At 40.4% G+C, this 14149-nt stretch overlaps 1 pseudogene; it reads right to left on the reverse strand.

The window, feature by feature from the left end:
- Nucleotides 1-11500: 11500 nt before the first annotated feature.
- Nucleotides 11501-12515, reverse strand: LOC132219265 (zinc finger CCHC-type and RNA-binding motif-containing protein 1-like; annotated as a pseudogene).
- Nucleotides 12516-14149: the final 1634 nt, after the last annotated feature.

Below are 14149 nucleotides of genomic sequence, written 5' to 3' on the forward strand. Positions count from 1 at the left end.
GAAGTTTAAGAACCCACTTGTTAGATTTCAGAACCCAAAATCAGAATGGTGACGCTGAAAGGGACCCCAGGGGTCATGCTGCTTGTCTAAGCGATTACAGGGACTTCCAGGGGGAGTTGGCTCTAGCTCTGGTTCCATCTGAAACTCCTGTGAAGCCCCACCTAGCACCCCACCCTCTCTTTGCCTTTTTTGGTGGGAGTGAGGCGGTCCCAAACTCCTGCATCCCAAAACTACTGAATCAGAATCTACAATTTAATTATATCCCTAGGTAATATACATATATACCGTGATCTCCTTCTCCAACCTCCTTCCACCCAGACATTTCCTGTGCTCGGACTTCCTCATAGCATGCTGGAAATGTGTCCTCAATCGAAAGAGTCCGCTTTCTTTTTTTCCAAACCCAACCTCAGCCCTCAACTTCATTGCTCAGATGCTGGCAGTGGCTACAGATAGGAGCAATAAAGACACATTGAAGGTGAGAGCAGGAAGGTGTCCTTAAGTGGAGAGCCTTTACATTCCCATCTGCCACTCCCCTCAGAGGGTTTGGCTGACTGAACAATATGCCCAAATCCAAATCATTATAAAAATGGCCAAATCCCCCATCTAAGGAGTCAGTAGCCCACCTTGCTCCTGCTGGTCCTGGCGAATCCTAAATGTGGGCTCCTTCAAGGAGAAATTTTACCAGAACCAGAAAGGGAAGTTTCCCATTCAGACTGGTCAGCACAGAGTACAGACTTTTTTGTGTGTGTGTGCTATCTACATCATCTGCCTAGTGCTGATAGAAGAGACATAACACATGACAAAAGAAAAGGAGACACCCTGGCTCCCTACTAGTCTCCCCTGTTAAAGTAAAGATTGGTAGATGGCTTTCTTTTCTGTGGGGTTTACTTTTTAGTGCCTGGAGGAGCTACCATCAATAATCAAATGAGATTCTTCTTTCTAAACATCAACACAACTTGCCAAAGATTAGAAAAGATTAATGCAGAAAAATAGAGTAGCACACACCTTGCATTTCCACACTTTGACATGCTGAGAAAAAGCATCAGTGGCCCCTTAGTTTGCTGGCAAATGATCCTAGTGCAGGATCCTGTCATCACTAAGCTCCAATTGCAGGATAACCAGATGCCAAATAGTTCAATTTGAACCATTTTCTGACATTTTATTCCAGTACCTGCCAGTAGGGTTCCCCATCAGTTCCTGTTGCCTAAATGTCACTGTTGTGTGTGTGTGCGTCTCATTTCTTGTTTCTAGTTCTAGAATCCCTCCCCATTCTTTGATGTGGACAATTGACATATGCATAGCCTATGTAAAGTGCTACAAGCCCCCTTTTCAAATTATACTTATTTCTGTAATAGAAACTTACTGATTCTTTACTAGAAATCCTAGAGGCAATGGTACAGATTAGGCAACTACCAGAAAAAAATTTTCTTAAGCATACAGTTTGCCCTGACCGGTTTGGCTCAGTGGATAGAGCGTCGGCCTGGGGACTGAAGGGTCCCAGGTTCGATTCCGGTCAAGGGCATGTACCTTGGTTGCAGGCACATCCCCAGTAGAGGGTGTGCAGTAGGCAGCTAATCGATGCTTCTCTCTCATTGATGTTTCTAACTCTCTGTCCCTCTCCCTTCCTCTTGTAAAAAATCAATAAAATATATATATTTTTTAAAAAAACATACAGTTTGCCGATATTGTTTTAGACTATGTATAGGTTACACTTAAGTTTGTTCAAATGAAATTTAATAAAGTAAGAAAAACCTGATATAGTGAAATAAACTTAAATAAGAAAAATATATATAACAAATAAACTTAAGGAAAACATTCAATCTAGGACATTTATTCGGGAAAATTAAAAGAGTGATATATAACTAATTTGGATTTTTATATTTTATTTAATAATACTTAATGCTGGATTTGTGATAAAACCCAGTTCAGCTGGAGTGACTCAGTGGTTTGAGCGTTGACCGATGAACCAGGAGGTCACGGTTCGATTCCCAGTCAGGGCACATTGCCTGGGTTGCGGGCTCAATCCTCAGCAGGGAGCATGCAAGAGGCAGCCAATTGATGATTCTCTCTCATCATTGATGTTTCTATCTCTCTCTCCCTCACCCTTCCTCTCTGAAATCAATAAAAATAAAAAATATATATACTTAAAAAAACTGACAGAACACTTGCATTGATGTTTGCATTGTAAACTGCTGGATAAGAGTCAGGAAAAAGAACCATCAATGAGGTCTGCATCTGGGCAAAATAAGACAGGACCTGGACTTGTTCAAACTGATGAAGTTATGAGATTTTTACATTTTCATATTTTTGCTTCGCTCATATTTTTCTTATGGTTTTATGAAGTTTTTCCCTTAAGTATTTTATGGCTTGTTATAGACTGAGTTGTGTTCCCCAAATATTTGTATGTTGACATCCTAGCTCCCAATACCTCAGAAAGTCCTTATATTTGGAAATAAGTCCTTTAAAGAGATAATTGAGGTAAAATGAGCTCATATGAGTGAACCCCATTCTGGTAAGACTGATGTTCGTATCAGGAGACTAAGACACAGACAAACGCACAGAGGGAAGACTGTGTGAGGACACAGGGAGAAAAGGCCATCTACAAGGAGAGAGGCCTCCGAAGAAACCAGCCCCACCAACACCTTCATCTCGGACTTCCAGCCTTCAGGTCTGTGAGAAAATGAATTTCTGTTTTTTAACTCACACAGTCTGTGGTACTTTGTTATGGGAGCCCTACCTAACTCACAAATGGTTCAAAAAAATGAATGGCTTAAAAGAAGTGTAGCCTTTTTAGTAATAATAATAATAACAATTGGCATAATCTTTGGGGAGAAGGAAAGGCAATTAGGTAATGTGTATCAATAACCAGCAAATTCACATTTATAAGAGCTCCTTAGGAAAATCCCCAAATGGGCTTAAAATTCTTGGCTCTTTCCCTAACTGGTTTGGCTCAGTAGATAGAGCATCGGCTTGCAGACTGAAAGGTCCCAGGTTCGATTCCGGTCAAGGGCATGTACCTTGGTTGCGGGCACAACCCCAGTAAGGGGTGTGCAGGAGGCAGCTGATCGATGTTTCTCTCTCATCGATGTTTCTAACTCTCTATCCCTCTCCCTTCCTCTCTGTAAAAATCAATAAAATATATTTAAAAAAAAAATTCTTGGCTCTGTCATGTAGTGACTTTTCCTTCCCACTAGAGCAGCGGTTCTCAACCTGTGGATCACAACCCCTTTGGGGGTCAAACGACCCTTTCACAGGGGTCGCCTAAGACCATCGGAAAACACATATATAATTACATATTGTTTTTGTGATTAATCGCTATGCTTTAATTATGTTCAATTTGTAACAATGACATTGGGGGTCACCACAACCTGAGGAACTGTATTAAAGGGTCGCGGCATTAGAAAGGTTGAGAACCACTGCACTAGAGGATGGGAATAACAGATTAAGACCATTGATATCAATAATTGATGGCAAGATCAGAGCGTCCTGCCCTGACAGAGGATGGAGAGGAGAGTAACATCTGTATTTCCCCTGCTTAGAGCACCTCTGTTTAGAAATCTAGCTTGCTGGTTCTTTTTGATACATCTGTCTCAGTGGTTAGATTAAGAAGACATTTTTCTTCCTTTTATAAAAATGTATTTTTTTTATTGATTTCAGAGATGAAGGGAGAGGGAGAGAGAGAGAGATAGAAACATCAATGATGAGAGAGAATCATTGATCAGCTGTCTCCTGCATGCCCCCTACTGGGGATCAAGCCTGCAACCCAAGCATGTGCCCTTGACAGGAATAGAACCCAGGACCCTTTAGTCCGCAAGCCAATGCTCTATCCACTGAGCCAAACGGGCTAGGGCAAGAAGTCATTTTTCAATTCATGTTCCAAATAAATTAAAAGTAAGTGACAACTGGATTTCACCTTAAGATCCCAATTTCAGCCTCTGAGAAGATAATAAGAAGGGTCAGACACTTCTATTTGGCTGGAACAATCATCAGGTATTCCCTGTAAATGCTCAGCAGTGGGCTTTGAGCACAATCCATCATCTTCTGTCCATTCCCAAATCACTGAGAGCTCAAAACCAGGCCATGCAATGACTGCTTTTGCCTCTCTAGGCAAAGGGCTACACGCTGGGCAGGTTTCTGGAAATTGGTTGAACATTGCATGTAATTGAAAATAAAGGGCATGTAGGAAGTTTGACTGGTTTATGCTATCAAAGAGAAGATATGATTCTCATCTGTTAAGACTATGCCTACAGCCTGTCCTCATATTTTGTATTCTGTTTATCTATTCTCAGTAATTTTTTAAAGGCACTAAATTGGAAAAAAGAAAACAGTGGGCATGTCTTTGGCTAGGGGTGGGAAGGGGGGACAGAATGCAGCATGATTGACTAGAAAGGGGCAGGAAGGGCCTTTCAAAAGGAATGATCATTCTCTACACCTTGATAGGGGTTTGGGTGACACAAATGTATGCACTTGTCAAATGCAGCAAATAATGCTGGGGTTTGTCCACTTCAATGTATACAAATTATAGGTTGAAAGAAAAAACAATAAATAAATAAATATTGAATTCTAGTTAATAGCATAGATGCTAAAGTATTCAAGAGGACATGTACTGCTATCTGCAGTTTAGTTTGAAATATGTCAGTAACAAGAGAGATGAATGAAAGAAAAGTGGGGTAAGTTGGTGGATAGATATGTGCCAAAATCAGCAAAATGAAATGTTAATGGTAAAATCTAGGTGGTGGGTTGGCTGATGTTAAGTACAATTTTTTCAACCGTATGTTTGAATTTTTCATACTATCAGGTAGAAATGAAAAACAATTTAAAATCTAAAAATCACACAAAAATTAAACATATTGCTAAATTATATTGCCCCCTAGAGCTAATCTTATAAACCAAATAATAAAATCTCCAATGACTAAGAATAAATTTGTCTAACTAATTTGTCTAATTGGGTATTTTTCTTATAAAAATCAGGACATATTGAAACTCCTCATCTAAAAGAAAGGAATCAGCCCTAGCCATTTTGGCTCAGTGGATAGAGCATCAGCCTGTGGACTGAAGGGTCCTGGGTTGGATTCCGATCAAGGGCATGTACAGGTTGCTGGCTTGATCCCCAGCCCTGGTCAGAGTGCATGTGGGAGGCAACTAATTGATGTGTCTCTCACATCTCTGTCTCCTTCCCTTTCTTTCCACTCTCTCTAAAAATCAATGGAAAAAATATCCTCAAGTGAGGATTAACAAAACAAAACAAAACAAACAAACAAAAGGAATGAACAACATAAACTGATGAACAAAAACAGATCCAGAGACAGAGAAGCATCGATCAGACCAGGGGTGGGCAAACTTTTTGACTCGAGGGCCACAATGGGCTCTTAAACTGGACCAGAGGGCCAGAACAAAAGCATGGATGGAGTGTTTGTATGAACTAATATAAATTCAAAGTAAACATCATTACATAAAAGGGTATGGTCTTTTTTTTTCAATAGTTTTATTCGTTTCAAACGGGCGGGATCCGGCCTGCGGGCCGTAGTTTGCCTACGGCTGGATCAGACCATCAAACCTCAGAGGGAAGGTAGGGGTGGGTGGGGATAAGAGGGAGAGACCAACCAAAGGACTTGTATGCATGCATATAAGACTAACCAATGGACACAGACACCAAGGGGTGAGGGCATGAGTGGGTGGGGGGCACAATGGGGGGAGAAGGACACATATGTACCACCTTAGTCAATAAAGAAAAAAATTATTTAAAAAAAAAAAAAAAAAAGAATCAGCCTGGACTGGCGGAAGTGGCTCAGTGTTGAGTGTGGATCTATGAACCAAGAGGACACGGTTCAATTCCAGGTCAGGGCACATGCCCGCGTTGCGGGCTCAATTCCCAGTGTGGGGGCTGCAAGAGGCAGTCGATCAATGATTCTTTCTCATCATTGATGTTTCTATCTCTCCCTTCCCCTCCCTCTCTGAAATCAATAAAAATATTTTTAAAACAATAATAATAATAAAAGAAAGACATCATCTCAGGTACAGCCATGCAGGGTCCTCATGTGTGAGGACATAGGTCGCTGTGGGTTTGCATGAGACCACACAAGCATCTCTGACTAACTCAATATCGTAGAATTTAATAACTACTTAAGAGAAGATATTGTGGTTTTGGTTTTTGTTTTTGAGATTAAGTAAAAGTATCTGGTTTGAATTTAGTAACATTTTTTTGTTTCATTGGTTTTTTTAACAAAGGTATATTGAGCTATATATATTTCACATACCATATAATGAAGTGTACAATTCAGTGAGTTTTAGTATATTCATGAAGTTGAACAACCCTCATGATAAACAAATTTAAAATATTTTCATCACTCCTCCCAAAGAAACTCTATACCATTTGTAGGCTCTTTTTATGTTGGGGCTCACCCATTGGCCCCAACCTCCCACACTCCAGCTTTAGGCAACCACTAATCTGCTTCATGTCCCCATTGATTTGCCTATTCTAGACATTTTATATAAATTAAATCATACAATATGTGGCCTTTTCTATCTGATTTCTTTCACTGAAGTTAACATTTTTATGGCTCATCCATATTGATAGCCTGTATCAGTACTTCATTCCTTTTCATGGCTGGCTAATATTCCATCGTATGAATATAGCACTTTTCTTTTGTATTCCCACTGATGGAAATTTTGAGTGTTTCTACCTTTTGACTATTATGAATAATGCTTCCATGAACATTTGTGTGCAAGTTTTTGTATGGATATACGTTTTCTAACCTTTTATGTACATACCTCAGAGTGGAATTGCTGGATCATATGGTAACTTTATGTTTAACCACTTGAAGAACTGCCAGACTTGCTGAACCATTCATTTTACATTCCCACCAGCAGTGTATGAGTGTTCCAGTTACTCCACATCTTAGTCAGCACTTACTATAATCTACCTATTTTACCATAGCCACCCAACTGGATAGAATTGTGTTTTAAGGCATTTCATCTATAGTATCTACTAAACTGGACATTGGTGGAGATGGTATATTTTATAAACTAAAAATGAAACATATGTTCATTTCAAGAGAAGATACCACAAGATAAATTCTTGTGACCATACATCAGTCACTTTTGGTATAATCAGACCACATCAAATTCTATCAATCACAGCTTGAAAAAGTTGTGCTCTTTTCCAAGAGCTACACACAGAGTTTTTGGATTGCTCTAATGATCAGAAATGGGTACCTAAACTTTTATTAGAGAACCAAGAAGACAGCATAGGTATTTGCTACCTCCCACAACCACATCAAAATTACCACTAAAATACAGAGCAATCATGATTCAGGACTGCCTGAAATCTAGCTGAATGAAAGTCCTACAACAAGAGAAGTAAAGAAGAAAGTACATTGAGACTAGGAGGAGGGGCGGAGGCACAGAACAGGCTAACTCCCATGTTTGGCATTTTGTTAATTGGAAGGGATATCTACATGGCAGAGGCCTCCCTTGAGAAGCAAGGGGTCCAAGCCCCACACCAAACCTCCAGCCCAAATTTCCAGAGCTGGAAAGAGAAGTTCCCAGTTGTAAAAACCAGCAGGGAATGTGGCTGAATGACACTGAGGCTGCTGGAGAGCCAAGCAGTTCCTTTTAAAGGGCTGGTGCATGGCTTACATGGTCCCTCTCCCTCTGAGCTCCAGTGCCAAGTGATTGCTTTGGGGGATCCAGGTACAAATGAGAAGGAGCTGGGTTGTCTGGCATTTAGATGAAAACTCGGGGGTGGCTTTCTCCCATATGGGGGTGCTCACAGGGATCATTGTTCCTGTGCTGGGATCTCCCCATCACAGAGCTGACTGGCAGTCATATCTGAGTTTTCATCAGTGTGGCCCACACTGTTCTTTCTGCCCTGGTAATTCTCTGAGACCCCACCCCATTCAATTTACAGCCCCACCCAAGCTATGTGCAGCAGCTTTTTCATATGAATGGCCTGTCCTGGCTCAGGCTTCAGACTTGCTAAAATCTGTCAAACAAGCAGCAGCTGACATCAGCGGCCCCAAATCTTTCAATAAACAGCACAAGACCCAGCATTAGCACCACCCTGCCTTCTTTACAGCTGGGTGCTGGGTCTCACCTGGGCACTTACAAGCCCAATGCAAGTAGCAGCCATCTGCAGATCTCTCTGTAGCTCCTGCTGGATGACCCCAGGCAGTTGCTGCCTTTGCACCTCCTAGGAGACCCCAGAGCCAGTACACTCAATGGACAACTTCAGACTATACCAGATTACAACTCTACAGATCCACAAGCAATACACTCAAGGCGCAAACTCAATGAACACCAAAGCCCACTGAAACAAGCCCTGCTCCATAGGTGTGTCTCCTACACAGCAGGACTTCCACTGTAGTCACAGCTGGTCCTCACAGCCAATTGGCCTGGAGGTCAACTCCTCCCAGTGACGCCAATAGCAATTAAGGCTCAACTACAACAAGGCTGTGCACACAGCCCACACAGGGGTACACCTAGAGTGCCCAGCTCAGGTGACTCGGAAGGCTGAGCTACTTGGCCCTGCAGGACACCTACTATACAAGGCCACTCTACCAATTCCAGGAGACATAGCAGCTCTTCCTAATACATAGAAACAAACACAAGGAAGCAACCAAAATGTGGAGACAGAGAAACATGTCACAAATGAAAGAAATGGAAGCAAGCTAACTACTAGATACAGAGTTCAAAACCATGGTTATAAGGTTACTCAAGGGACTTAATGAGAGCTGCAAGGGACTTAGTGAGACTTTCAAGGATCTTTGTGAGAATAACAAAGACATGAAAAAGGGCCAGTCAGAAATTAAGCACACAGTAATTGAAATAAAGAATAATTTTTATTCAACAGTAGAATAGAGGATTACGAGAATCAAATCAATGATCTAGAATATGAGGAAGCAAAAACACCCAATTCGAAGAGCAAAAAGAAAAAAGAATCCAAAAATATGAAGATAGTGTAAGGAACCTCTGGGACAACTTCAAACGTACCAACATTTGCATTATGGGAGTACCAGAAGGAGAAGAGAGAGCACAATATTGAAAACCTATTTAAAGAAATAATGACAGAAAAATTCCCCTATCTGGTGAAAGAAATGGACTAACAAGTTCCAAACAAGAGGAACCCAAAGAGGCCCACATCAAGACACATAATAATTAAAATGCCAAGACAAAGAGAATATTAAAAGCAGCAAGAGAAAAGTAGTTAGTTACCTACAAGGGAGGGCCCATACAATTGTCAGCTGATTTCTCAACAGAAACTTTGCAGGCCAGAAGGGAATGAGTGGCAAGAAATATTCAAAATGATGAATAGTAAGGACCTACAACCAAGATTACCCAGCAAAGCTACATTTAGAATTGAGAATCAGTTAAAGAGCTTCACAGACAAGAAAATCTAAAGAAGTTCATTACCACCAAATCAATATTACATGAAATGTTGAAGGGTATCCTTTAAGAAGAGGAGGAAGAGGAAGAAGATGATGAGGAAGAAAAAAAAACTATGAACAATAAAATGAGCAATAAATACATTTCTATCAACAATTGAATCTAAAAATCAAAATAAATGAATAAGGAATCTAATGAAAAAAATAAACTGATGAATAGAGTAGAATCAGAGGCATGGAAACATGGAACAGACTGATGAATCTCAGTGGGAAGGGGGGAGTACGGGAAAAGATTAACTAAAGATCTTATATACACATATGCAGTACCTATGGACACAGACAATAGAGTGGTGACAGCCTGGGGTGGGGCAGGAACTGGTTGGAGGAGAGCAATGGGGAAAAAAGGGAGGACATCTATAATACTCTCAACAATAAATATTTTTTTAAAAAGGAAAATAAAATACTAAAAAAGTCCTATTAATTTTTGATGAAGTACTTTATCAGCTATATAGACTAATTGCAGAATTATTGCTGGGCACAAAAATTTATCTATTTTTGCAATGTTAACAAATGAATTACTCAGCATCAGAATTGACAATAAAGTTATATGCTACACATAGCACAAAAATGTTAATGAGCAGGAAAGATGTCATAAGAACAATAAAAATCTGAATTTGGTTTTACAAAAAGACAAAGTGGACACTTAGCAAAATGTAACTTACCTTATATTAGTCAGATGCTCTAAAGATATCTCTGAAAACTATCAACCATTATACTGCAAGAGCACATCATATTTTTGTTTGTTTGTAATACAAAAGTGGCACACAAACTTTTATTTATTTTAATATCTAAACAGCACAATAACCAATGAATGAACACCAACAATGCAGTAGACATAAGTAAAATGTAAATAAATGTAAATAGCTAATAAATCAATGATTCTGAATCTCATTAGTAGCATGCATCAAAACAAACAATAATGATGTATAATATTTTTCTTAAAAATTGACAAATATAAAAATATTTGATGATATATTTTTCTTTGACCTTTCTAACATATGAACTATCTCAGACACAAGCTCCCATTAGTTCAAAAAAAGGTCATCTTTAACTCCTTCATTCAGTCATTCTCTCCCTGATTCTGTGTCAGTTATCAGACAGAAACTGGCATACTGCCCCTGATAGCTCCCAAAATATAGGTACACTCTAATACCAATTTAGAGTTGTTAGACTTTCACATGATACCACATCAAATTTTTTATGAATAAATAACTAAAATTTCATAAAGAACTAGAATTTTACACTTCCTATTGCCTTTGTTTACCTTTGCTTTCCCATAGATCATCTCCATCTTCCCCTTCTTTTATATTTTCCTTTAAATAAGAGACTATCTTTTTGCTTCTCTCTCTAAATCATGGTATATGAGCCTCTGCATTATGGGCATTTTTGTCTTCAATGCTTTGTTGTGGGTGCACTACAGGTCCTGCTCATCACAGGAGGTTTAACACCATCTCTGCTTCTACCCAATAGATGCTCAGAGCACCAACACCCCTGCTCCTGGGCATGACCATCAAAGATGTCTTCAGCCTAACTGGTTTGGCTCAGTGGTTGAGCATAGACCTATGAACCAGGAGGTCATGGTTTGATTCCCAGTCAGGGCACATGCCTGAGTTCGGTCCCCAATAGGGGGCATGCAGGAGGCAGCCGATCAATGATTCTCTCTCATCGTTTTTTAAAAATTTTAATCCTATATAATAAAAGGCTAATATGCAAACCGACCAAAGAGCAGAATGACTGGTCGTTATGACGTGCACTGACCACCAGGGGGCAGACGCTCAATGCAGGAGCTGCCCTCTGGTGGTCAATGTGCTCCCACAGAGGGAGTGCCAGTCAGCCAGAAGCCAGGCTCACAGCTGGCGAGTGCAGCAGCGGTGACAGGAGCCTCTCCCACCTCCGTGGCAGTGCTAAAGATGTCCAACTGATGGCTTAGGCCCGCTCCCTGAGGGCTTCTGGACTGCGAGGGGGCACAGGCCTAGCTGAGGGAGCCACCCCCCCCCCAAAAAAAATGCACGAATTTCGTGCACCCGGCCTCTAGTATTTACATAATAAACGTAATTTTAATCACTAAGTTCTTCCTCATCACTGAAATATGTGCTTTTCTTTATCCTTGGGCGTCTTGAATCATTAGAGGTTGAGGGAGCCCCTTAGGTAGGTTTCCACTTTTTTTTTAATCATATATGAGCATTTATTCTGGTACTGCCAGCGGTATGGGAGAGCAGCAGGTCATCCACAAAAATTTGCTCTGCCACCCCCATACACCAACTGCTTATATAAGGTAGGACAAGGATTACATGGGGAAGTAGGGATTACAGGGGAGGGGAAGTAGGAGGCTGGGGTCTACTTTTTTTGTTCTTCTTCAGTTTTGGCTTGCTGGAAAGCTATGGCCTGAGGCTATGAAGAGCAGGATCTTCTCCTCCATCTTTACTTTCTTCTACTTCTTCAATTTCTTCTTCTGGTTCAGGAATTTTTTTCAACCAAAGGACTTGTACGCATGCATATAAGCCCAACCAATGGACACAGACACCAGGGCGGTGAAGGCATGAGTGGGGGGGGGGGGCAAATGGGGGGATAAGGACACATATGTGTCCTTCTTTTTCTCTGGAGGTTCGCATTCTCCAAGCATATTTTTAGGGCAGGCATAACTTAAGTGTCCACTCTCCCCACATTCATAGCCCTTAGATTTATCAAAGTACTTTTGTCTTCGGGGGACATCAGCTGCTCTTCCATTGTCAAAGCAATGCTTGCTTTTGTCACTAGCAAATAACTTTGTTGTCTATTGTCCTGCTACAATTTTGTGCAGTCTTTATCCAAAAAGAAAATAAGTGCAACACCTTTACTCTCCCTGGTATCTTTATCTTTCATTACAGTAACCTTTACAACTTTGCCATACTTGGAAAATATCCAGTATAAGTCATTGTTGGTCAGGGAAAAGGGCAAGTTGGATACATACACTGTGCTTTTACTTGGGGCCAATCCACCACTTATTTCTTCAGGTGGTGCGGGCCAGGTAATGGGAAGAGTGTGAGGCGTCGGCTCAGTGGGGTTCAGCCACAACGACTCCTTGCCCCTCATAGTGGCCTTGGCATCATTGCATCATCGCAGGGAATAGGAAGGTTCCAGGGACTGGGAAGGTTCCAGTACCCCAGACAAGAAGGCAGCTGCTGCACAGCCTCTTCCTGGCTCTTGCTTGATATTGGCACGGGCCAGGCAGGCGCCTCTCTCTCATCATTGATGTTTCTATCTTTCCCTCTCCCTTTTTCTCTGAAATCAATAAAAAAAATTTTTAAAAAGTCTTCAGACTTCACCAAATGTCCCTTGGAGCAAGATTGCCCCTCATTGAGAAACACTGACCCAAATTCTCCCTAATATGGATTTGAAGTATATGTTCTTAATTTATTACATTTATTAAGTGGAATTTTATCAATCCACTTTTTTTAAATATATTTTTATTGATATTTTTACAGAGAGGAAGGGAGAGGGATAGAGAGTTAGAAACATCGATGACAGAGAAACATCGATCAGCTGCCTCCTGCACACCCCCACTGGGGATGTGCCCACAACCAAGGTACATGCCCTTGACTGGAATCGAACCTGGGACCCTTCAGTCCGCAGGCTGACGCTCTATCCACTGAGCCAAACCGGTCATGGCTCAATCCACTTTTTTTTTTTTTAAGAATAGTATATGGATTTTGAGATAAAGAGGAGGGGAGAGGGAGAGAGAAACATCAATGGGAGGGTGAAACATCGATCAGCTGCCTCCTGCACACCCTCCAACCAGGGATCCAGCCGGCAACCCAGGCATGTGCCCTTGACTTGGAATCAAACTGGCAACCTCCTGGTGCATAGGACAAGCCTAACCAGCTGAGCTACACCGGCCAGGGCTCAATCCACTTCTTTCATTCAGAGAATGAAATTAAACATGTCATTATTATAAAACCTAAATGAAGTTACTTTTTACTTTTTATATAACTCACTATTCTTTTTTATGGGTTGGTCACACTTTATAGAAAAAAAAAGATTTTATATTCATAGCCTGAATAAAACTAGACAAGCTGATTATAAAATCCATATTAAAAATAAATAAACCAAAAGAGTCCTCCTCTCCCCCCCCAAAAAAACCCCTTAAAAATAAAGAGATATAGCTCTACCATATATTAAAATATTTTAAATTTACAATAATTAACATTATGGAACTGGCCAATAAAAGGACTAATTAGAAATGCATTTTTGTGCAAGTTGGTAAAGCACAATTTAGCAATGGCTATCAAAATTACAAAAGGATATACCCTTTAATCCAGAACTTATACTTCTAAAAGTTTATTCCTACAGATATTCTTACATGTTTGCAAAATGAGACACGTAGAGGTTCTTGCAGATAGCATTTTTACAGCAAAATAGTAAATCAACCTAAATGGCCGTTAGTAGGAGAATGATTAAATGAATACAGAGGGAGCACTGTGTGAAGCTATGAAAATGAGGACACTCTTTAGGTTATGATGTGGAATGAGTGCCAATATGTATAGTTGGTGAAAAAAGCCAGATGAAAACACCATACTTAGTATATTTCTATTTGTATGAAAGTGGATAAATATATTTAATATACACTCGCTTTTTAAAAAATATATTTGGGAGAATACCCCCCAAAAACTAAAAATATTGATTGTCCCAAGGTAGCAAAACTGGGTGACTGGGCAACAGGATTGGGA

Source organism: Myotis daubentonii, chromosome 16, assembly GCF_963259705.1.
Source record: "Myotis daubentonii chromosome 16, mMyoDau2.1, whole genome shotgun sequence".
NCBI classification, from domain to species: Eukaryota; Metazoa; Chordata; class Mammalia; order Chiroptera; family Vespertilionidae; genus Myotis; species Myotis daubentonii.